The 23198-nt window shown below is 39.4% G+C and overlaps 1 protein-coding gene across 1 annotated transcript in view; it reads right to left on the bottom strand.

Annotated features, from left to right (window-relative positions):
* Nucleotides 1-19971, bottom strand: part of LOC122813387 (adseverin-like) — a 308408-nt gene extending 288437 nt beyond the window's left edge. The window contains exon 1 of the mRNA XM_044085682.1: nucleotides 19878-19971. The gene's annotated coding sequence lies outside the window, so the exon portion shown is untranslated. The remainder of the gene's footprint in view (nucleotides 1-19877) is intronic.
* Between the last annotated feature and the right edge of the window lie 3227 nt (nucleotides 19972-23198).

The following is a 23198-nucleotide window of genomic DNA, read 5'->3' as shown; positions in this document are numbered from 1 at the left end:
GCTCACGTGCACAGGATCACAGTGATTACAGTGTTTGTGTGTGTGTAGGCCAGGTTTGTTATGAAGCGGCCTAAGCTGGGTCAGCTTAAGCCTATAGTTCCTATGTGTGCTAACAAATGGATGGTTTTGCTACAGAGATAAGTAATATGCCTTGTGCTGACGGAAGGCCCTTACTCTCAAAGAATACTTCCTCTACTATCATCCTTCAAATGAAATTGCTAAACAACTGTGGTTTAGCTATGGCTATGGATTCAGAATGGTGGCCCAACTGTTATTATTACACTGGCACTCTAAGAATACAACCTGGACAATGGCGTACACTGCATTCTGAGACCTATACCTGACAAATACAGAGACCAGGCTAAGGAAAGGTTACAGATGTGTCCTGATGGATGTATGCCCAAACCTATAATAGGAGGCAAACCATGGGATGCCAAAGGCTATCTGAACTGTAAAATGGCTTAAGAAAAGTATACACCATTAATTCAGACATTGTTAGCAAACATGGACTATATTACTTACAAGAGGCAAAATAAGCTAACTATGTGTACCATGCCATAGATACAATATTTAAATCAAGTATTATAAAATCAAGATATATCACTATTATCTTTACTAAACCGATGTGTGAAGAGGTTGCTTGCATTTTATACATCTACACCTACTGCTTTTCTGTTTTAATATCATAGCTCTCTTCTAGGATATTCATTCTCAGTGCAAAGAAAACATCTCTCTAAGTCGCACACATAGAAAAGCGACTTCACAAAAGGAGAATCAGTAAAAACATGCATAATAAAGTGTGGAAATGTTCCTATCAATAAAAATGGAATTACAGCAATTACGGCTTTCCCGTAGCTTTTACTCCAAACATAATTTAAAACTTCAGAAACACTGTTACTGTTTTTCTGTGGGCAACATACCTATGTGTGTGCATGTGTGTGTGCGTGTGCGCGTGTTTTATTTTTTTAGTCAGAGAAATTGATTATAATGAAAAACCCAACAACCTTCCTGCTTTACATTTTGGTCAACGATCAAAAAAGACACATTTGTTACACTGCGCTGTCTTACCTGCAATGAGCTAATAACTGCAAATTATAAAGAAAACATAAGTGAAGTTTTAGGAGGCTGGGTCACACTCTTTATTAATCTGATCTGCTGTGGTGCTTAGAGTGGGTTATGTGAATTCAGTTATTGGTATTTAATGATACTTTTCTTTTCAAATGAATTAAGCTATATATAATAATTTTAAGAAAGTATATCTTTTGTATGGTGACTGTGCTTTGTAGTACACTAGAACCACATGAAAAAAATTAATTTACTTACAGAACCAGTGATCATGTTACAGATGTTATATCAACACTTTTTTTTAAAATATAGATCTAATATTTCATCATTATTGTTAGCTGCCTGGTCTTTTTACTTACTGTGAATTGGATTTAATAATCTTTTTAAGAAAACAACTGGGTCATGTTCCTTTCTTACTGCCAAGAATTGCAACAGTGTTTTATTTTTCTAGACTTTTTTAATTAAAACTTGTTAAAATGATAGTTGTTGAAAGCACTGCAGATTTGTATAGCAAACTGACCCAAAGTCACAGCAGACGATTTTCAGACACAATTTAAAAAAAAAATAGACTTAGAGATAGAGTACATTTAAGATAAACTTTATAAGGTCTATCATTAATACTGGCAAAATCAGCGCATCTCTTAATATTCTATTCAGACAAAGCTTTGGCCCACATTAAAAATGCAAATTCTTGACCCTGGCTCTGTGGCACAGAGGGACACAGCCATGACTATGCCTCAAGCTGACCTCATTTGAATAGTGACACAGGAAACCAGAAGAATCAGGTAAGTGGAAAAGCAGCAACTGCTGGCTCATCCACCCTGGAGAGAGGGATGCTGTATGACTATGCTGCTAAGCATATTCACAGCACAGAGGCTGGTATGTGACTCTGCAATACACAAGATTGGGATGTCTTACACAGCAGTGTACAACAGCCTACGCAGGAATAGTGGAAGTCACAACCACCATGGAAAGAGGTTGTGCTGGATATGGAAGGGTGATCTACAAGATTGGCAGACTGCTCTACTCCCTAATTCCCAGATCTTGCCTCTAAGGAATGAATGGCCTGATGAAACTTCCATTTAACTCATGGAATAAATGGGGCACAGGGCTCTTACATTCCCTGGGGAACAAATGGGCATGGATGTCAGCCACATGAAGAAATGAATGGTCCAGCAGGAAGAAAGCAAGATAGCCACCAGGCAGGATTGTAAGTACAATAAATAAATAAATATATAATGAAATGTTCTGTTGACTAGGACCAGAAGTGTCAATCCACATGACAATGGCCTAGGTTACTTTTTCCAAGTAGAATGAAAAAGAGCATAATACTTGCATTTAGTTTGTCTTGACTGTTTAGTCTGGTTTGTACCCGACCTGCTACCTGGACACATAGACATACACACACACATGCATGTGTGTGTGTGTGTGTGTGTGTGTGTGTGTGTGTGTGTGTGTGTGTGTGTGTGTGTGTGTGTGTGTGTGTGTGTAAACGTGTATCTGTGTGTGCATGTGTATAGATAGAGAGTTAGAAATAGATAAGTACACATAAATATGTATAGTGTCTCTGTATGCATGTATATGTGTGTGTATGTGTAGATACATAGATATTTATAAATAGATAAATATATATATGTATGTACAGGGTCTCTGTATGCATGTGTGTGAGCATGATAATTATTAATGCAAACAAAAACTGGAGATAAATACATTGTACCAAAATGTCCTTCTTACTATAACTACACAGGGTATCCTTACTTCTGCTAAAGCACAAGTGCTTGTATTGTACTAATTTGATCACAATGTTTCATAAACAATGATTTTTCTCCAAATATGCTGAAGGAAGGAGAAAATAAATCCGATGTATGGAGCAGTGGTGCAGCAGTAGCACTGTCACCTCACAGCAAGAGGTTCTCCGATTCAATTCTCGGCTGGAGTACCTTCTGTGTAGAGTCTGCATGTCCTCCCTGTATTTGTGTGGGTTTTCTCCAGGTACTCCAGTTTCCTCCCACATTACAAAGACATGCTTCTAGAGCATTTCTCTCTGAGCCTCCACTGAAAACTGGCTTTGTTCCAAGTCGGACTTTCCCGGTAAACAAATGTAAAATAAATGTAGTGGATGTGTTTTTTGATTTAAACTCTTTGGTGGGTTGAAGAAGATGACTGCTTTAAGACAATGTAATTTAGCTTCCTTCACAATTAACTGAAATCTAAATTATTGAGTAACAGAATAATGAAAATAAAATGCATCTGAGTTTTTTGTGCAAAGTGTCAAGTGATAACCTTCGGTGGTAATTATATTCAGTACCAAGGGGTTGTAGGCAGCACATCCACTCATGGAAGTGTTTGGAAATATGCCACCTGCAAAAAAAGTCTAACTCTATACAAATGTCCATTTATGATTTTCTAATCACAAATGTGTGCACTTGGAGTGGGACATTCAGTATATTTGAGAGATCTCGTTACCTAGACTACAAGTAATCATACTCTATGAACTAGATGATACTGAACCTTTCATTCTTTAGTACTGGACTTAGTGTGCAAAACAATACAAAAAAAATAGCTCTGTTATAAGAAATCTGAAATTACCTGATGTTCAGCAGCCAGTTTTACTTATCCATTTATTTACAGCCTGACTCTACCTCATCTATTGCATTTTCCAGTGCATTCTCAGTCACAGCTTAAGAAATGCATACACGGTTTCTAAAACCTTCTACAACTTTCCCAACCTAGTTAATGCATAAAAAATACAGAAAGTAATTACAGGTTACACATACTCAAAGACAAAGCTTGCTGCCTACAAGGAAAAGTATGTACAAAAGTTAAAGAGTCACAGTACCAGGCACATATCAAATGGGGAAAACTTATGGGAAAAATTTTGCAGATGAGGTATTGCATTATTTACTAATTAACTAAGGAACTGAATAGATTTAGGTCCTCAGGAGATCTTAATGTGAAAGAGTTCCAGAGTGGGTGTCTTTTGCAGGGAGGAGTAGTACTTCTGATGAAGCAGTTTTAAAAGGGAACAGGACACTGACTCATTGGTCCAATCAGGTTATATATCTTGACTTGAGTCCCACACAGCAAAGGTTGCTTTTATCAAGTACAGCTGGTGATCGAGTTTCCCGAATGCTGAGCAGTAGCTGTGCTTGTTGCACCTTGTTGCATGGATAGTTTTGTGAGGCAACAAACAAGCAAAGGGGTGGTGCAGTAGTGTAGCTGTTAATGTTGTCACCTCACAACAAGAGGTTCTCCGGTTCAATTCTCAGCTGGGATGCCTTCTGTGTGGAGTCTGTGTGTCCTCCTTGCATTTGCAAAGGTTTCCTCCGGATGCTCTGGTTTTCTCCCACTTTCTAAAGGCATGCAGCAGATAGACTGGACACTCTAAATTCGCCCTAGGTGTTAGTGTGTGTGATGCACCCTCTAAGGATTATAGGGCCTTGGGCTAGCAACCTGAGCCCATAAAACCAATAACTGCTACAGAAACAATGAGTGCTGAAAGGTGCTCATTGCCTGATGTACCACATGGTGCATAAATGGGAAAGAAACAGAGAGAGAGAGAAATCAAGCAAAGAGTGTAGGGACCAGTATTGCATAACACCAGTGGTTTCCTCTCTCTCCATGTTTGTGCAGTCTCAAAGTTAGTATATATAAGTATCAAGGAGTGTAAGTATCTAAAGCCCCAACTTAGTTCTATGTTTTTTAATTAGCAATTTAATTTAGTTTATGTTTTTCTCCAGTGTTTATGTTTTTTCAATACTACAGAATTTTGATGTGCATGGTTATTTTGTGGCTGGTCAGTAAGTGTCCAGTTGTAAGAGTTTGAGGTATTGTTGCTTATTCTCTGGATAGAATGCCCTGGATCAGTGTAAAAAATATGTCTGCAGAAAATGAGATTAGCTTTGCCACATACTGGTAGCCAGTCAAAATGTACTCGTCTACAGCAACAGTATGGTTACAGAAGAGAAATGTTAGAGCATTTATTCAAAGAATCAAAGTGTACATGTTTTAAAGTCAATGGTTAATCTTTGTTCTGTTTGTATACATGCTCTATCTAATTTAGTATTTATAGTAGCTAGTAGAAGAGCAAATGTGGCACTTTTGAATATTTGTTTCTCTGGTATAGATACTGCATGTGCAGCAATGTATTGTATATCCTGTGTAATTTACCTACTTGTGAAAAATGCATTTTACCATTATCATGGCTAAAAAGGGACAACAAATCAGCCCAAAAGTCTGGTTGTCAAAATGAAAAAAGAAATGCACAAAAACTGCAGATGCACGTTTCTTCTGCTGCAAAAAAAGGATATCACTGATTTCTGCACGGGAAGCTTGGTTCAGTGTATAGCAGCAAACATTTGCTGGCAGGCCTTTTAACTGCCTCTCTCTGAGCAAATGGCATTCCTGACAATCAGCCAGCTTTGTCTGTTACTCTCTTAGAGACTGGCATTCTCCTTTAATTAACAATTACTTGCAAAAAAGCATCACTGTGGTACACAGTAGGCAGGAGCAGTCATATGGTTTTGACTAAGAAAATTATTCACCCAAAATATTGGTTACTATTTTGTAGCAAGGAAATGCTACAGAAAATTAATGTACTCTGATGAGTCATCATAATTAGAGGTTAAATCCACCCAGACCTTCATAGAAACGTGTACATATGTATGTATGTGTGGGTGTGTGGACGGCACACACGCGTGTGTGTGTGTGTGTGTGGTTAGAAGCTGTTTCTACTTAAGCCCACTGTTGTTATGGCCCTTTGTTAATCAATCTCAGACTAAGACTGAAGTAGGTTAAGTGGAATCAATTCTCTACCACGGTTAACAAATTCAAAATAAAATAAAAATAAAACTGAAACCCACTACAGACAAAATGCCTTTTTCAGAAGTTACCTTGGAGCTTTAGATAAGCAAGTAACCTGGTCATACCTAGACAATATGTACGTTGAGCCTCTCAGAACTAATTTGATGCCTTATGAATATGCTTTATTTACAGGTCAATGTTATTATTTGCTATGCTTTTAATACAAAACATCTTGATCATAGCAAAGTTTACAGCCTTTCTTACTTCTCCAGTGGTTCTTCTCTTATATGGTAAGAAAATAAATGCTTTCTGAAATTCCATCAAATTCCACTTTGAAGTAAGTTTGATGAAAAGCAGATTTGAAACTTGCTTCACTTACTGAACAGGAACGGTAACAGTTTACCACAATATTTGTTTTCAGACCTAAGCAAATCATTCTACAAGAATGCAGAAAACAATTAGCTCTTGTTCGTCAATGCAAACCTAAAGACAAGACAGCAAAAGAAAAATGCAAATTTAACAGCAGTGTGAAATATAACATTAACTACTATTTTCTTTTTATTCCTTACGTTTAACATACTTGTCAGCTGCAAGTAGCCTACACTCTGCAAAGTACATAATGCAGTAACTCAGGGGAAGCATAATTGTACCATTTACTGATACAATGTAACCTTCCTGATACTATTGTGGCACTATGTTAGGAGTCCTGTACTCAGACATAAGCAGCACACTCTGCCAGGCGGACAGTATACCATTACACGGGGCTAACACCACTACATTTGGTAAAGCTACAGCAATCTGTTTTACCTCACTAGACTACAAACAGGACCAGCTTTAGACTTTCTGGGGCATCCAAAAAGATTAATGAAGATGGAATCCCCCAGTACAAAGAGTGATAACTTCCACTGCATGGAGGGCAGGTTGCTTACCCTCACCACTACTAATCGGGTTTGACACAGCAGTCAGGGTACAGTAATGCCAGCCAGGAGAGGTAGCCAACAGATGTGCCTATGCCAACTCCACTTTTCTGTATAGTCTAGGGGTGTTTCAAAGAGCCAAGAACATGTGGATGAGAGATAATGATAGGCCAATGCTCACTGGTGACCATATGTGCAGAAATATGGACACCTGCAAAAGAAACTGACAGTGCCAGTTCAGTTTTTAGGAGATAGAGTTGATATGCAAAATCAATAAAAAATTGTGTGCACTGCATTTTGGACCTCTGTAACCCATTGATCAAATGTCAACCCTACAGGGAGTTAAAAGGAAGTAATCGATAATAAGTAGGACTCCATGGATTTGAATGCTGCTTTTAATGACAACTCCCCAAAAAATGCATACAATCATAATTCTTAGCAGGATTAACAAAGCTAATATGGCCTCATCAGGACTGAACAAGTTCGGAGAAGACCTATGACTTAGAATGGCCTAAGAAAAATAACAAAACCAGTGAGCCCACAAAGGTTTGAAGAATTTGAAAGGTACCTAACAAAATTAACAGGGAAGGCAACAGCACACTGAAAATGATGGACTGATATCAAAATTAATATAACTAGGGAACACAAGAAAGGATTACAGTTGTCAAAAGTCCCCAAACATAGGCACTGAAATTTGGATAGTGAATTTGACTGACTGAGTCAGGAAGCCCATCAAAACTAACAGGATCAGTACCCCCCCCCCCCCCACACACACACACACACACACACACACACACACACACACACACACACTTTCTCTCACTCTCTCTCACATAATTGAACAAGGGAAGCAAGCAACTTTAAGATTTTAACAATATGGTCCCCGTCAGTTTAGATTTGAGGTTCCATAAAATACTTAATGGACAGACCAAGCTTCTATCATCAGGGTTAGCCTATGTCAGCAGATTTAACAGACTTGGTGAACCTATAAGAGTATTTTAGGAGCTAGAAAAAACACATCCATTATAATTACAGAAGACAGAGGAAACCAGAAGAGCTAGAAGACACAGAGGCATGGCAGCTGGTACAGTGAACTTCTGAAACCCTACGTATTAAAAATATATTACACTCATAACTGTGTTTGACCTGTGTACTCACAACATAGCTTTAATTTTAGTGTAAAGGAAGCACTTCAAGGAACTGTAGCAGCTGGGACTCCTCATCCCATTTCTCCAAATTACAGAGGGAGCTGCAGAAACTTTTGTTGTTTCTGACAAAGCGCCTCTGCTTGAATGGCTAACTTAAGTGGGGAGATGCAGTGACCCTAATACCAGCTGTGAGTGCAAATGACTGCCAGCTGTTCATTTTGCACATCTCAGCAAAGTCTTGAAACACTGAATCATAAAGTGCAATTAAACTAACTAGACAGCAGATAGCACAGGTCAGTGCATTTCCCTGATTCAAATCACATATATTGGATAAATATCATAAATAAATGTCATTTGTGAATAGTAATATGATTTATATGCTTGCCTTAGAAGTGTAAGAAAACTATGTTCCGTACTGAACTTCAAGAATGTAACTATAGTTCACTGTGCTGGAAAAGAGCAGAAATGTGCATGAACTGCGTGCCTATGCAAATGTATGTGTTAATGGTAAAGGCTGGAATATACAGAGTTAACTTGCAAACCAAGAAAATAAGTGGAAATTGTTTATGACTGTTATGTCTGCTTCAGCTCAAAGCAGACACAAGGTCTAGAGTTGTAGGCTTTCCTATTGTCTGGAAACAGAAGTAATTGCAGGCTTCAAATGTAAAGATAAAGTTTAACAGTTTTATGATTTCCAGTTCCAGGCAGGTTTCTAAGAGATAAGTGTCAGCTTCTAACAGAAAAGTATTCTTGACACTGAGGTGCTATATTTTAAGTTCCTGTTGGCCTGGAAACTAAAACCAGAGTTGACAAGAATGATGTAATCTGAGATGATCCAGCAGAAATGTTTGTTATTAACTTAAGAACTATCTCAGACAGAAAGTATGTGTGCATTTGTATCTTGTCTTGGACCTAGAAACATTCACCCAGCACTTCTGCCTGCGTGTTGCTCTGTAAGTAAGACTTAGATTACAGTTATTTCTTTTAGAGATAGATAGGAATATAGTAAGATCAGTCTAGATGTTTCTGCATTTATGTGAGACTGTCCTGCAATGTTGTTTTAAAATATTTCCTGTGGTTCTTAAGCTCATCTGTCACTGTGTTGAGTTAATGAGTATTGTCTTGTACTTTTTTTATTTATTATTAAATATATATTAATTCATTGTGGCTGGTTTTGTTAAGAGCTATATAAGCTCTTAGTGTACTTGCATATGTATTTGGTGATACTGTATAGGCCACTCCTAAATAGTCTTAGTCTTGGGCACACTTACCATTTGAATAAAAGTAACATTACACAGTACGATTGGGCACCCTTTGGTAAGGGCCTTTACAGTAGCTGATAAGGGTGGTTGGTGGCAGATGGTACTACCGTATAGTCTGGGCAGAAGGAAGAATAGCTAGTGAATCTGTGCCAGCCTTCCCCAGGAGTGTCTGTGTGTTTGTATATAAATCCAATCTCAAAGTGTGTATGTGTCAGCAACTTGGGCAGGGGCACAAAGCACTGGTTGGATAGAGAGGGTGTTGGAGGTTTTGGCTTGACCACTCGGCTGAGATCTTAAAAAATAGCTGTGCCAGTGGGCAGTCTTACTGGTGATCTGGAAATAGAGGGAGAAACCAGCCCCAGACTGACTGTTACCTCTGTTTGCTCTTAAGGGAAATTGTACTTTATTGTGTGTGCACTTGTCATCCTCCCAATGTGCACGTCCCTCACTGGTGTTAGTGGTGAGGATTGAGGCTCCCTGATTTCTGGGCCAGTGCAGGGGCGTCACACTGCTGTTCTACTCAGGTGTCACCTATGATGTCCTTGCATTCACTGCTGCAGTATTCTTAAGGAATGGGATTCCCTGCAGTGAAAGCCCGATGTCCAGCCAGTCTACCAAAGCCGACCATTGATTTAAAGTATGCCGAACATCACCTAAATGCTCCTTGCATAGCATAGGGCATAAAGGTGATGTTTAGACACACCATCTACAGAACTTCTTTGCCGCCAGTGAACATTTGTTTTTACCATTAGTCTGTATGCCTACATCCGTTTTTCACCAGCTGCACACATTTTCATGCTACAGGTAATGCAAACATCTGTTTGCTGAATCCCAGCAAATTGCAGATGTGTCCCATTGTTTTTTATTTTCCTTGCTTTTTTGTGCTTTTTGGGGTTGTCATCAAGCAAGGGTAACTGCCAGTGTGGGAGACTGACTTCCATAACGACCTCCACAATAAGTGTCTTTTTTGCCTTGGAGCTTTTCATGACCATACATCTTGTTTGATTTGTCAGGGGTTCATCCTGAAAACCCTTCACAGTAGGCTTTCTTCCTTTTCCTTGTATCTTGAGAACCACCATCTTAAACTTCTTGCTAAAGATACAATGGAAGGAATCTCCTGCCTAAGGGTCAGTTGTTAGGGAAGAAGAAGGTAAAAAAGGTACAATTGAAATCGTCCACTGTCCAGCCTTTGCCTGGTGTTTCTCCTGAGGTCATTACAAACCCGGAGGCTCACCCAGCTGTATTGTCAGATTTCTCTTCCATGACCAGGTTAGAGGCCAGTGAGGATCTGGCTGGCAGCACATCCAAAGAGGCTTTGCAGGCATTTGTTTTGGATGTTCAGGGGGAACCATAGTTGATTTTTTCCAAGGGGCCTAGGGGAGTTCTCAGATTTTAGTTGGGGAAGAAGTTCCTACTACAGTTCTTGACTGCTGTCCTGGATTTTAGTTTTCTTGATTTTATACTTGGGACGTTCCCTTAAAAAAAGAAACAAAAAACTAAACATGTTTCTTCTGCACCTAGGGATCCAAAAAGTGAGTGGCAGGCCTTTACTCAGGGGTTATTTACTGCCTTAATGTCATTAAAGCCTCCTCAGTGGGTTTCGATTCCTGCTCCTCCTTAGTCCTCTATTCTCCTCAAAAGGCCTAAAGAACAGTATTTTTCTGGGGAAGAGTCAGATTCTGATGATGAATCCCTGACTTACTCTACTCAAATTCCTTCTCCTTTGGACTATAGGTCAGAGAAGGAGGAATCTTTTAGTTCTGATGTTCCTTTTCAGGAAATTTCCTTTGGCTGCACAGTCTCTAGGATGACGGAATTATTTTTAAGTGAGATTGTGCTCAGGTCTCTGATATTCATAAGAGGTACTATGAGTTGCTGCATTTGGAATGTCCAAAGCGTGTGGCTATTCCTCCTGTTTTGGCTGCTTTCCTGGATGCTTTTTCCAATGCCTCTCATATGCCTAATTCTCTGCCCCCTGCTCTCAAGAGACAGGTTTATAGGGTACCTGAGGAATTCTTTTTTTGTATAAATTTTTTGCTGCAGACACCTCTGTGGTGTCTGTAACCTCTGACAAGCCATTTCAGTTCCTTCCTTCACCCAAGTTATTGCATTCTGGCAAGGATAACTGAACCATGGAAAGGCTGGGTAAGAAGGTTGACACTTCTGCTACCCTAGGGCCATTAACTATGAGACCCATATGTCTACGTATGTATTGTCTCTTCTTTCACAGGCCTGTCAACTTCTTTCTGATTATTCAGACTCTGAGGGTAAAACTTCTATTCTTTCTTTGCTAGGGGTTTCCTCTCAAGTCATTCATCATTCTATTAAATGTAGTTATTATGTGGCAGATGCCTCTTCTAGGGCTGCTGTTTTGGTTCAGTGATGAGGAGGTATTCTTGGCTTAGGTTTCAACCTCTACCTGATGATATTAAGGCTAAGTTGATGGATGCTCCTCTGTATCCTAAACTTTTGTTTGGGGAAGTTGCTGTTGGTTTGTTTAAGTCCCTTCAGGATAAGGGTAAGGCCTTACAGGATCTTAAACATGTGTTTGTTTCTCCTGTGCCTAAATTTCAAAGAAACTGCCTCACTAAGCCAGCCTTTGTTCATAGGCAATCTCGTCCTTTGACTAAAGGTAAAAAGAGTGGCAAACAGGCTCCTCCTGCTAAGGCTACTCACTTTTCTGAGATTCCAAAGCCTTCCTTTCCTGACAAATTGGGTGCTTTATGACTATCCATCTCTTCCAAGCCACTTTCTTCTTTCTCCTCACCTTTCTCTTCCTATTTGGCTTCAGGTTACAAAGAATTCTTGATCTATCTATCATTCATCATGGGGTACTTCATGATGTGAAAATCATGTCCTCCTTTTATGGCCATTCCTCAGCCTCCTTAGGAACAACTTCCTTTTTCCCAAAGCTTCTTCAAGATCTCTTGATACAGGGTACTATTCAAGAGGTGCCTGTGCCCCACAGGGGGAAAGGGTTCTACTCTAGGCTGTTTCTAGTGCCCAGAAAAGAAGGCACCTGGAGACCTATTCTAGACATCTCTCATCTAAACACTTTTCTGAAAGTGCCTTCCTTTTGGATGTTGTCCCTTCAGACTCTGCTTCCTCTTCTTGCTTCCTCAGGCCTCTATGGTGTCTCTGGATCTCAAGGATGCTTATTTCCAAATTATGATCCATCCACTTTTCAGGAAGGTTTTGCATTTCTATGCTGCTTCCTGGCATTTTCATTTCTCTGCTTTGCCCTTTGGCCTTTCTACTGCTCCAAGGGTGTTCACCAAATGCCTTGCTCCTGTGATCGCTTTTGCAGTCTTCAACGGATACAAACATTCCCTTACTTAGACAACCTGCAGATTCAGTTGTCCTCTCCAGAGATTCTTTTGCAAAATTTTAATGTTGCTATTTCCCTTCTTCAGAGCCTGGGGTTCACAATAAATTTGAAAAAGTCTTCTCTGACTCCTTCTCAGGATCATGTTTTTCTGGGTTGCAGGATTCAGACGGTGCCAATGCTTGCATCCCTACCTCCTCCAAAGACCTTAACTCTCATTTCTTTCTTTCACAGTCTTCCTCTTCTGGCTTCCATTACTGCCAGGATGTTTCTGAGAGCTCTGGGCTTCATGGCATCCACCAATCCAATGCTCCCTCTGGCCAAACTTCATATGAGAAAGTTTCAGTGATTTCAGAAGTCAGTATGGCTTCAACATGCACATCCTCTAGACTTTGTAGTTTCTCTTCTTTCTTGTCTCAGACAGGAACTTCACTGGTGGATTCAACAGTTGCCTCTGAATCCAGGGATCCCTTTTCATCCCCTCTTTCTTTTCAGGAAATGTTCTCAGACACCTCAGACCTGGGATGGAGGGCAGCATATGGCTCCCTAAAGGTACAGGGGGTGTAGTCACCTCGTCAGCAAAAGGAGCACATCAATATCAAGGAGATGAGACATCTTCTGCTGGCTCTTCAGGCCTTTCATACTCTTTTTTTCTCCAGGGCCTCTCAAGGTGTTCACAGACAATACCACAGTGATGCAGTATATCAACAAACAGGGAGGAATAAGATCCTACCTTCTTTGCCGGTTAGTACTTCTGGTATGGGATCTTGCTGTCAAGTATCAAGTGACTCTTCTGTGGTTTACATCCCTTCTGGTCAGAACATTGTGGAGACATCTGAGCAGGTCCTTAACTCAGTCCCACAAATGAAAGCTTCACAGGGATGCGTTTCTGGACATTATCCACCAGTGGGGTACCCCTCAAGTGGATCTTTTCGCCGCCCCTCTGAACAGACAACTTCCTCTGTTTTGTGCCAGAGTCCCAGGTCTTCTGGTGTGGAAGGTGGATGCCCTTTCATTTTCTTGGAAGGGGGTGTTTCTTTATGCAGTTCCTCCCCTTCCTCTTATTCCAAACGTTCTGTTCAAGGTTCAGCAGGATGGTCCCACAATCTTGTTGGTGATGCCCTTTTGGCCACAACAGTACTGGTTCCCTCTTCTTCTGCATCTAGCCAGGAGCAATCATCACAAGTTACCTCACAGAGTGGATCTACTCACACAAGACAAGGGATCACTCATCCTTCCCCACCTGTCCACACTTCAACTGACACTGTGGATGATAGGATTCTGATTCCTCATAGACACCTTTTTTTCTGAGGACATGCTGCAATTCCTGCAGGAGGCCAGGAAGCCTACTACTAGGAAATCCTACTTGTCCAAATGGAAGGGGTTTTCTGTTTGGCGTCTCTCTCGTAACCTGGACCAACTTACTGTGGATGTTTCTTTGGTTCTCTCTTATTTGTGTGAGTTGTTCAATGCTTGTTTGGTCTATTCTTCTATTAAGGACCACTTATCAGCTATCTCTGCATGACTGCCTTCTTCTTCTTCTTTAGCCTCTAGACTTGAGTTTAAACAATTTCTTACAAGCATCCTTAATATTAGACCTCCCAGGAAGACTGTTCCTCCTCCCTGGGATCTTAATTTTGTTTTGGAGAAGTTGACTCAGGTTCTTTTTGAGCCTGCAGCTTCAGCTTCCTTGCAACATTGTTCTTTGAAGACTATTCTCTTGTTAGCTCTTACTTCTGCCAGACAGGTGTCTGAGTTGCAAGCACATATGGCTAGTCCTCCTTTTTTGATCTTTCGTGAAGACAAGCTGTCCTTGCGCACTAATCCTTTTATGGCTAAGGTGGTTAATTAGCTATCTTTTAAAACAGTCAGTTAATCTGTCCACATTTCCCCCCTCTGCAATCTGACAGTGAGAGGGTGCTGCACACTTTGGATGTGTATAGGCAGCTCAGGGTTTATTTGGATATGACTAAGGCTATTAGAAAATCTGATCATTTGTTTATTTCTTTTCATCCTAGATCTTTGGAACTGGCTGCATCCAAGCAACCTATTTCTTCTTGGATTTGTAAGGCCATTTCCTTTTGTTACACTTTTCATGGCAACAGCCTTTCTTCTTCAGTTAAGGCTCATTCTGCTAGAGCTGTGGCTTCTTCTGGTGCTTTTTTCAAGGGCTTAGATACTAAGTCTGTTCCCGAAGCAGCTACCTGGACTTTTCTGCATACCTTTACCAAGATCTACAAGTTGGATGGTATCTCTAGCAGTAGGGCTGGTTTTCCTAACACCGTTCTTCATGGCTTTTTAGGGGGCTCTTCTGATCCTTCCTCCTCACAAGTTTCCTCTTGAGCTTTGGGACTCTCCTATCTGTCAAGAATACTGCTGCAGTGAATGTAAAGATATAGTACAGTTGTGTAAAATATTACCATAACAGTAAATGTCGTCTTCACTGCTGCAGTACTCGCTCCCTCTCTCCAATCCCCTAGTCCTTTGCCTTCCTGGATGTACAGGTTACCTCTTGGGTTCTTTGGACTGGTGTTCCTACTGGAGCAATCGGTTCTGTAGATGGTACGCCTGAACATCATCTTTATGATCTACGCTACACAAACATAGTTTGGGTGATGTTCGGCATACCTTAAAGCAACTGTAAGCTTTGGTATACTGGCCGGACATCAGGCTTCCACAGCAGGGAATCCCATCTGTTAAGATACTGCAGCAGTGAAGGCAAGAACATCTACCGTTATGGTACGATTTTATGCAACTGTACTTTATCTCACAAAGATTTGTCCATGGGCCATTCATTAACATTCTTTCACCACCAATATTCAACTGTTACTCCACACCTACTTATATCCAGTAAGGGCACAAGCCAGATAATGATATTAGGTCCACTCATGGTCTCCTAAGTTTAAATCTAAATCAAAGAAATGACCTGGTGACTCGTGTTTCTCTGTATATTTTAGCAAGCCCTAGAACGGTCTTCAACTTGCACTGTGGCAAAGTTCTTTTAAGTAAACTTTCAAAAACTCATACAAACTGTCACCATACTTTATACTAACTGGACATATCCCTGTGGTCTTATGTGAAAATTCTGAGCTAGCAGTATGTTATAATTTGGCAATAACTAATGCTTGGACTGGGGGTTGTGCAGTTCACCTACAAGTGCCAAATTTAGACTATGAGGGAAAAACCCCAATAGGATTACTAAAGCAGAAGTGGATAAATTCTGTACAGCCAACTGAGCCCCAGTGTTCATTATTGGTTTTATACCACTGTAGACTTTAGCTATTTTTCTATACACATATTTGCTGTTTTCCATGTTTCATACTACTACTAGGTATAAACATATTTAAAAATAGTTCATTAAGCTCTCCTTTGATAAATAGAAAAGTGGGTCCTTTTTAAATAACTTATACATCTACTGTTGTATTGCATTATTAACATCTGCTCTCTTACAATAACAGTATTTAGTATATGTCTTACAAGATACCACTGCAAGAACAGTCTATCTGAAACTGTAAGCAGTTAAAAGGAAATTAGGGAAGCTGTTTCTTAACCCCCCCCACACACACACACACACACACACACAGGCACTGATTTTCCTGAATCAACTCTGCACCTATGACAGTATTCATTGAGTTAAACACAGCTAGTCTGAAGAAACAAGTCTGCAAAACTGTGCGATCTACAAAAACATAAGAATGGGTGATCTTGTTTGCTTAACAGTATGTACATGAATGAATGTGTGAGGTCTGAGTTCGAGCTCCCTGAACACAGATTTACCTCCTTTTCATACTAGGAAGTCATTAATCTTGGTGGAGCCTTCCTGGCTGCTCTGTTTGAGCACAGTAAAATATTAACAGGGAGAAGTTATTTATAGGTACTAGGGTGATGGCTACTTTATTTACTGCATTTGGCATGTTTCTTATCTTTTTATTATAACTTTTATTTTGACATCTGTAATCATGATTATCCATACAAGTCTGTTGGTGCATCCTGTTATTGTGAGATAACTCCACTACGTACTTTTAATTTTTGTAACAACCAGGTCTCATTTATCAAGGATTACAATAACTGTTTTCATGATGAGAATACCTGGTTACTGACTGGCTATATGATAAGATCAATGGAATAATTAAAATGTGTACATTTAATTCTGTAGTAATGTCTGTACCTCTTATCTGATGCTAATACAGACACCACTGCTTTATATTAACAGTTGTTACATGCTTTTTTATCTTTGTTATGATGATCTGTATACACATTACCTACGTGTCACGTGTTTCTGCAGTTTTCAGTAGTTCTACCCTGTGTGACAAAAAATATTATAGTGGGTCTTTCTCTGTATGTCTAATATGTATGTAGCCCATGTTGGATTTTTTTTTTTTAAACCTTTATTTTTTCATTGTATGCATTTTCAGGGTCCACTATGAATACTGCATGTTGTTTAACTGATCCACAGCTATCTGAGCCCTAAACAACTAAAACCCTGAGAAGTTACTAGTCCTATCTGTGACACTTCCAAGGCAACAAAATCACACATCCCTAAACTGTAACCACAGAAGGCTTTCCCCGCTCTAACAGCACATCATGGATTGTTGTGAATTTTATTTGCTTGTTATACATTTGTTTATTTATTAATCTGGCAAGTCAGTTTGTCTCTCAAACCTTTCTCAGCTATGCCTCAGGCTACAAGGGCAATGGTAAATGTTCTATGGAGCCAGAGGACTGAATGATCACTCCCTATGTAAGTTTCATTATTATACTTCTCAAGTTCTTAGCTCAAGAATCGGAGACAAAGACTACGTCCAAAAAATAGGGCCGGATTTTAAATATTATTTTTACATACATAGAAAATTGCAAGAATAAATGTTTTTGCATTAACATCCACTTTTCTGAAGCATATGAGTACTAAACCTAAAATGCCTGTCATTATTTAGTGACTCCACTTCATATCAATTTACCAGAAAAACACACATTTTATAAGAAGCAAACTAAAAAGTATAAGGCATAATCAAGGGCATTCTGCAAAATTGGGAAATATTGAAAGGTATGGTTATTACTATGAATGAAAATCTCTAAAACTACAATTCGTGATCACTGAGGTGTCGTTTTTCCCCCGTAGTGTAACTGCGGAGTTAGTATATATCTCATTGCTACCATAACTTACACAGATCTTCATTATGCCTGTATACTATTTTATTTCTGCATCACACAGTGCCAAGGTAAAAAAGGGATGCCCCTTAAAAATCAAATTATGTTTGTTGTTTTACTTATAAAAATATAAACAAATGAATGAAAACCTAAAAAAGACAGGACAATAGATTAACCTAAAAGGAAGTGATATTGTGGTGTATTGTTACTTGTACACAGCTCATAAAAAAGATGCTTGGTATCTGTAGTTACACATCTGCTCAGCTTCTATGTGTCAGACAGAAGATACGATCTATCCAATGACTGAGATGAGGTGTGGAAAGGGTCAAGGTCTGTTGGTGTAGTAGTGATTTCATAATCAGGCAAAGTGGAAAGCTGTCTTGAATGGCAATTTTAAAATACTTTGTACCACCAGCTAGACTTGCAACATTCTCTCTAGAAATGACTTTTACACTTGAATAACTCACATTGACAGTACAGTATATGGAAGAGTTCTGGTGCATTTATTTTACTTATTTGTCCTTGTTGTCTGACTGGACAGAGCCCATATTCGGTGCGGTGGTGGACTAGGGTGAAAAGCATTCCTTAAAGAATTTCAACTTGACATCAATATCCTGACACAATCTAAACTACCTTGTTCCATTTAACAATTATGGTAATAATTCGGGACATAGGAAATGTACACAAAACATGGAGACTAAAACGAACCCAATAAAAAATATAGAAACAGAAATACTGCATTTTATTTACAGGGTTCAAGCCAGTTACTAAGACGAAGGGCAACATGTCTGCGTATGGCACCCATTACAGCCAGTGGTACGGCCTAATATCATACAGTGAAAGCAGCTTTGGAAGTTGAACATTATAAACTACAAGACTCTGCCAGCTATGGATATACCTGCACAGATTTTTGCAGAATATCCAGATTTTTTTCTCATATTTTTTGACTGTTACTCATAAAAGTTGTGGTTTTTCGGCATATCACTAAGGATTTAAGTAACAAATTAATGACATATATTTGAATTTCAAACTTATATCCTTCGGGAAATGTATGCTAACACAAATCATGTTATTCTAGCTACTTTCTAAATTTATGAGGAATATGTAAAATCTGTCCCTATTTTGGGGGGCTTTGTCAACCCTGCACCCCCCCCTCCCCCATTATTTTAGGCTTTATCCAGATTTCTTGTGGAAAAAGGTCGAGAGTTATGGAGCCTACGGACTTGTATCGACCATTGGCACCCTGGAATGCTAGCCTTGCATGATGAGCCTTACTGTTAAGGGGGTAACCTATACCCAGAAAATCTAGAATAAAATGTAGCTGTTGTAGACGTTTATTTGTTTTCCTAATCAAATAGCAGCAGTAATAATAAAATGCTCACAAAACACTAAGTCTCTGCATTGCTGTCTTCCTGAGTTATTTAGAGACAGCCGGTAAAATTCACAAATACTAAACCTAGACAGCTGGGCGCTTCAGTAATGAATGTCTGAACTCTTTTCATCATATCCCTAATCTGCTAACCTGCAAGTATAGAAGCAAACTTAGTTTGAAATAAATGATAAACAAAGTAGCAGCAAAAAAAAAAAAAAAAAAAAAAAATCAGTACGAATAGACCTTAACGAAATCTCCCAGACAGCGCAGTACAACTGTCCTAGATTATTCTACATTACTAACAACACCTTATACCAAACTCTCCACGGGGACAGCTTGTCTATATAAAAAAAAACAGAAAGCAAACACACGCACGCCTTTGTTAAACAAGTGCTTGAACAATTCCTCAGTAACTCGAGAATCCATAGAAACAAGCGGTCCTTTGTCCCCCGCCCAAGTACTTCGTCGTACCTCCATAATCGAAGACATATGCTGTACACTGACTGCCCGCTTTCTCAGCCAAGGCAAGTAAACAGTAAAGGGGGACAAGTCGATGTTTTCCACCGTTGTCGGAGTCTCTGTCACTTAAAGATGTTTGTCAGGTTCTTCCCAACTCAGCATTTATGCGAGAAGTTAAAGGAACAAAAAAAAAAAAAAGCCATGAGAGACTTTTTTCGGAAGGATTTAAAATGGAAAAGTACAGCGAAAATATCACGGCTGCATTGCAAGGTAGCCAAGAATAGTATGATTCAGGGAAAAAAACATGCCCAAATTTTGTAACACAATATTTTAAACATAATTTCGGCAATTAAAGTTGTATTGAAAACGTTGACTTACGTTAGGCTAGAGAGAAGAGCTGCACGGGTGCACGGTTAACTGGAGAACACTAGTGAGGACAGCGGTCTTGATGGAGAGGAGAGAGGTCTGGTGCAAGACTCGTTTTATTAAAACCTTTTTTATTGCCCTTAACTGGGAGTGTTCACATAAAGTATAGTGGAAGACGTGATTGGGTGAGGAGAGAAAAAAAAACATACGAGTGGGTGTGCTGAAGGGAAATCACTGTTAATTGTACAAGGGCAAAGCAAAACTAGCATTTTGTAGAGACGAATCTTATTTTGAAACCTGTAACCTGATGAATGCAATTAAGACTTTTTTGCAGTTATACTACAGTCACTGGACATGGAGGAAATAAATGCCCTTTGATACATTTCGTACAGAAGGTTTTTCCTTTGATTTAGCTGGGTACATTTTCAAAAGGTTTCTACAGAACTGCATCTCACAAGTTTCTGCGCAGTTTAAATGAGAACCTTCATATGTATGATGAACAAACTCATGGAAGAGTTTGATGCAGGAGAGTAGCAAGCAAATACCTTTTTGTACTCGCAAGGACTTAGTACCCCTTGGACACCTATCACTTAAAAACGGCTGCAGCTCTCAAACCCCCAACTGCTTAATACATGTAAGCAAAATTTTCAGTTGTTTCTCCTAAAACTATTAAAGATAGTTTTTTTTTATTAGCAATATTACACCTGTTGTTGGAGACATTCGATTTAGACAGTGAGAGACATAATATGACCTAAAAAAGCCACACTGATGTGATGCTCAAAAAAAAAAAAAAAAGAAAAACATACTCAGTAGAGTACATAAAGTATGCCTGGTTACACCCTTGGTTTGATGCCCTGGATTCCTTGATGCTTATAATTTGATCACTGTTACAATATATGGGACATCTTACCAAGGATCAGAGTGCAGTCAGCCAGCTTTCCAAAGGTTTAGGTCACCTTCCACATGCCCTAGCCACAAGAGATGCAGAGAAAAACAGTGGCTAGAGTATCAAACACTTCAGAACTTTCTTGCCACTTAAAAGACTGTGCGCCTCCATGGGCTGGCTAGCTCTTTAGGGGTTACATTCCAAATTTATTTACTTTTTTTTGTTTAGATATTTGATGTTAGCGAATTTTTGCCCATTGAAATATTTGTTACTAGAAACCTTACTAAAGGGCTTTAGCTTTATTGGTGGGACTTCAATGAGAGAATTTCTAGTACAGTTGTGTTTGTCTTCTAAAGCCAAATATATTTTACTTCAGAACTTCTTTAGAGCTTATACTTTATATGCACAGGGTGGTCCTTCGTGATTTATTTTTCCAGCAAAATGTTAGCTTTTCTGTCAGAATTGGAGACTGGCCATTCTAAGCTCTTCTGACTGCTTGTGAGGAGAAGTCCAGTACTTATGCATTACTTTGTTGTGAGAGGCTTAGGCAAGTGTGTTTGGTGCTTGTCTAAAAATTGTTGCCATAACTTTTTTAGTCTGGAGGTTTCACCGTCTTCTTGGCTCTGGTATTCACGTGACAAACTCTGGACTCACTATAGTATGGACCTGGATCCAGCTAAGGATTTCACTTCTTGTCCAAGCCACAAGAAGAAAAAAACTTGTCTGGGAGACTTCAATCTTCAAGACAGCATCATTCTTGCCCAGCCACTGATAGGTGATTCTGCTGTGGCCATTGGTTATTTTTCAGACAACTCATCTATTTCCTCTGGTCCCTCCGGTGTTGCTCCTCAAGATGCCAGTATGGACCGAGAGTTAGGAATGTCCACTGTGGCTATGCAGTTGCCTTTACCAGGGCAGAAAGAACAACTCTTGCAGGCTCCATGGAAGGTATGGGGGGATGCTCCATTACTAACCCACACTGAGAAGCCTTTCACCCAGGGTAAGGACTGTCCACCCAGTGGCTCTTTTTATGGGAAGGTCTCCTAGAAAAATAAAAAGTCTAGACATTTTCTGTATCTAAAGCAGATAACTGCCTGGATTTGGCAGAAGGATTGTTGAGAGCAATATAGTCCTTGGGTGATGGTTAACCTCAAAAGAGGAGGACAATGTTTTCTTCCTTATCAGATTCTAATTCCCAGTCTGGGGGACAGCAGTTGGTTTGGAACAGTTTCTTTCATATTCCCTCACTACAGGGTGGAGATTCTGATTCTGAAGAAAGCCTTTCCTCAGGTTCTCTTCATGAATAATGGTCCTTTTCAAACATTGTTGCCAATATGAGAGACTTTTTTTCTGTGGGAAAAAACAAACATGTCTGAAACTTAACAAAGAGATTTCCTCAACCTGCATCTGTTCAGCCTGTTTTGCCAGCCTTAGAGGATGCCTTTTTTGGCAGGCTACACTTTTCCTAACAGTTAGCCATCTGCTCTTCAAAAGGCTTATAAGTAAAGTGCCCCAGTCCCATAAGTTTCTTTTTTTTTCTAAACCGGGGCAGCTCCTGCAGTAAATTCATTGTCAAAGTCAGTTTCTAGCAAGCTTCTTTCAGCTGCTAATCTACCCCTTCTGACAAATTTGTGAAAGCTTTTTGTTTAAGTTTAACAAAAAAGTTTATTCTTCTTCTTCTTGTCTTAGGCTTCAGAATTTTAAATAGTCAGACGCACGTCTAAGTTTTTACTGGCTTTTTATGATAATTTAAGGTATTTAATTAGTGATTTCCCTCCTTCAGATACTAAAGCTTTTGTGTGCTCAGTCATATCTGTTATGTCTCAGGCAATCAGACATACTTTAAAATCTGCTTATGACACTGCTAATGTTGTTTCCTCTGTTGCTGCCCCAGCTCTATTTTGAGAAGAATTGCTTGTCTCACAATTTACCAGAAAATGTTTTAAATGCTCCACTGGATAAAGAAATGCTATTTGGCCATTCATATGTGGAAGTCTTTAAGGGTTTGATGAAAGGGAAAGATTAATTCAGGGGATTACCCAGATTTTTTTTACCTTCCTTACCAAAATATAACAACCGTTTTCCTTCCAGTTCTGGTTTCTTTTTCAAAAAGTGAACAAGCATATACAGCAAGGTTTGGGCAAACAAAATTAAAAAAAAAAGACAGTGCCATGGAGGGTCAAATAAGAAAGCAGGACCCTCCTGGAACTAGGGACAACCCAAAATAAATTAGATTATTAAATGACCCCTGTGGATGTTACACCTCCCCTTTCTGGCAACCCCATAAATTAATTATCATTTGTGGCACCAGATAACTGTAGAGAGTTGAGCATTGAGAATCATTTCAGAAAGTTACAGCTGGCAGTGTCACACATTTCCTCAGGTGCAATGAATTCTTCCATATCCTTCCAATTAAACTGGCCTGTTTCTCCCTGTCTTGAATCAGA

Source organism: Protopterus annectens, chromosome 10.part0 (genome assembly GCF_019279795.1).
Source record: "Protopterus annectens isolate FY-2018-M chromosome 10.part0, PAN1.0, whole genome shotgun sequence".
NCBI classification, from domain to species: Eukaryota; Metazoa; Chordata; order Ceratodontiformes; family Protopteridae; genus Protopterus; species Protopterus annectens.
The sequence above is the reverse complement of the archived record's forward strand: the minus strand, read 5'-3'. Positions and strand labels throughout refer to the sequence as shown.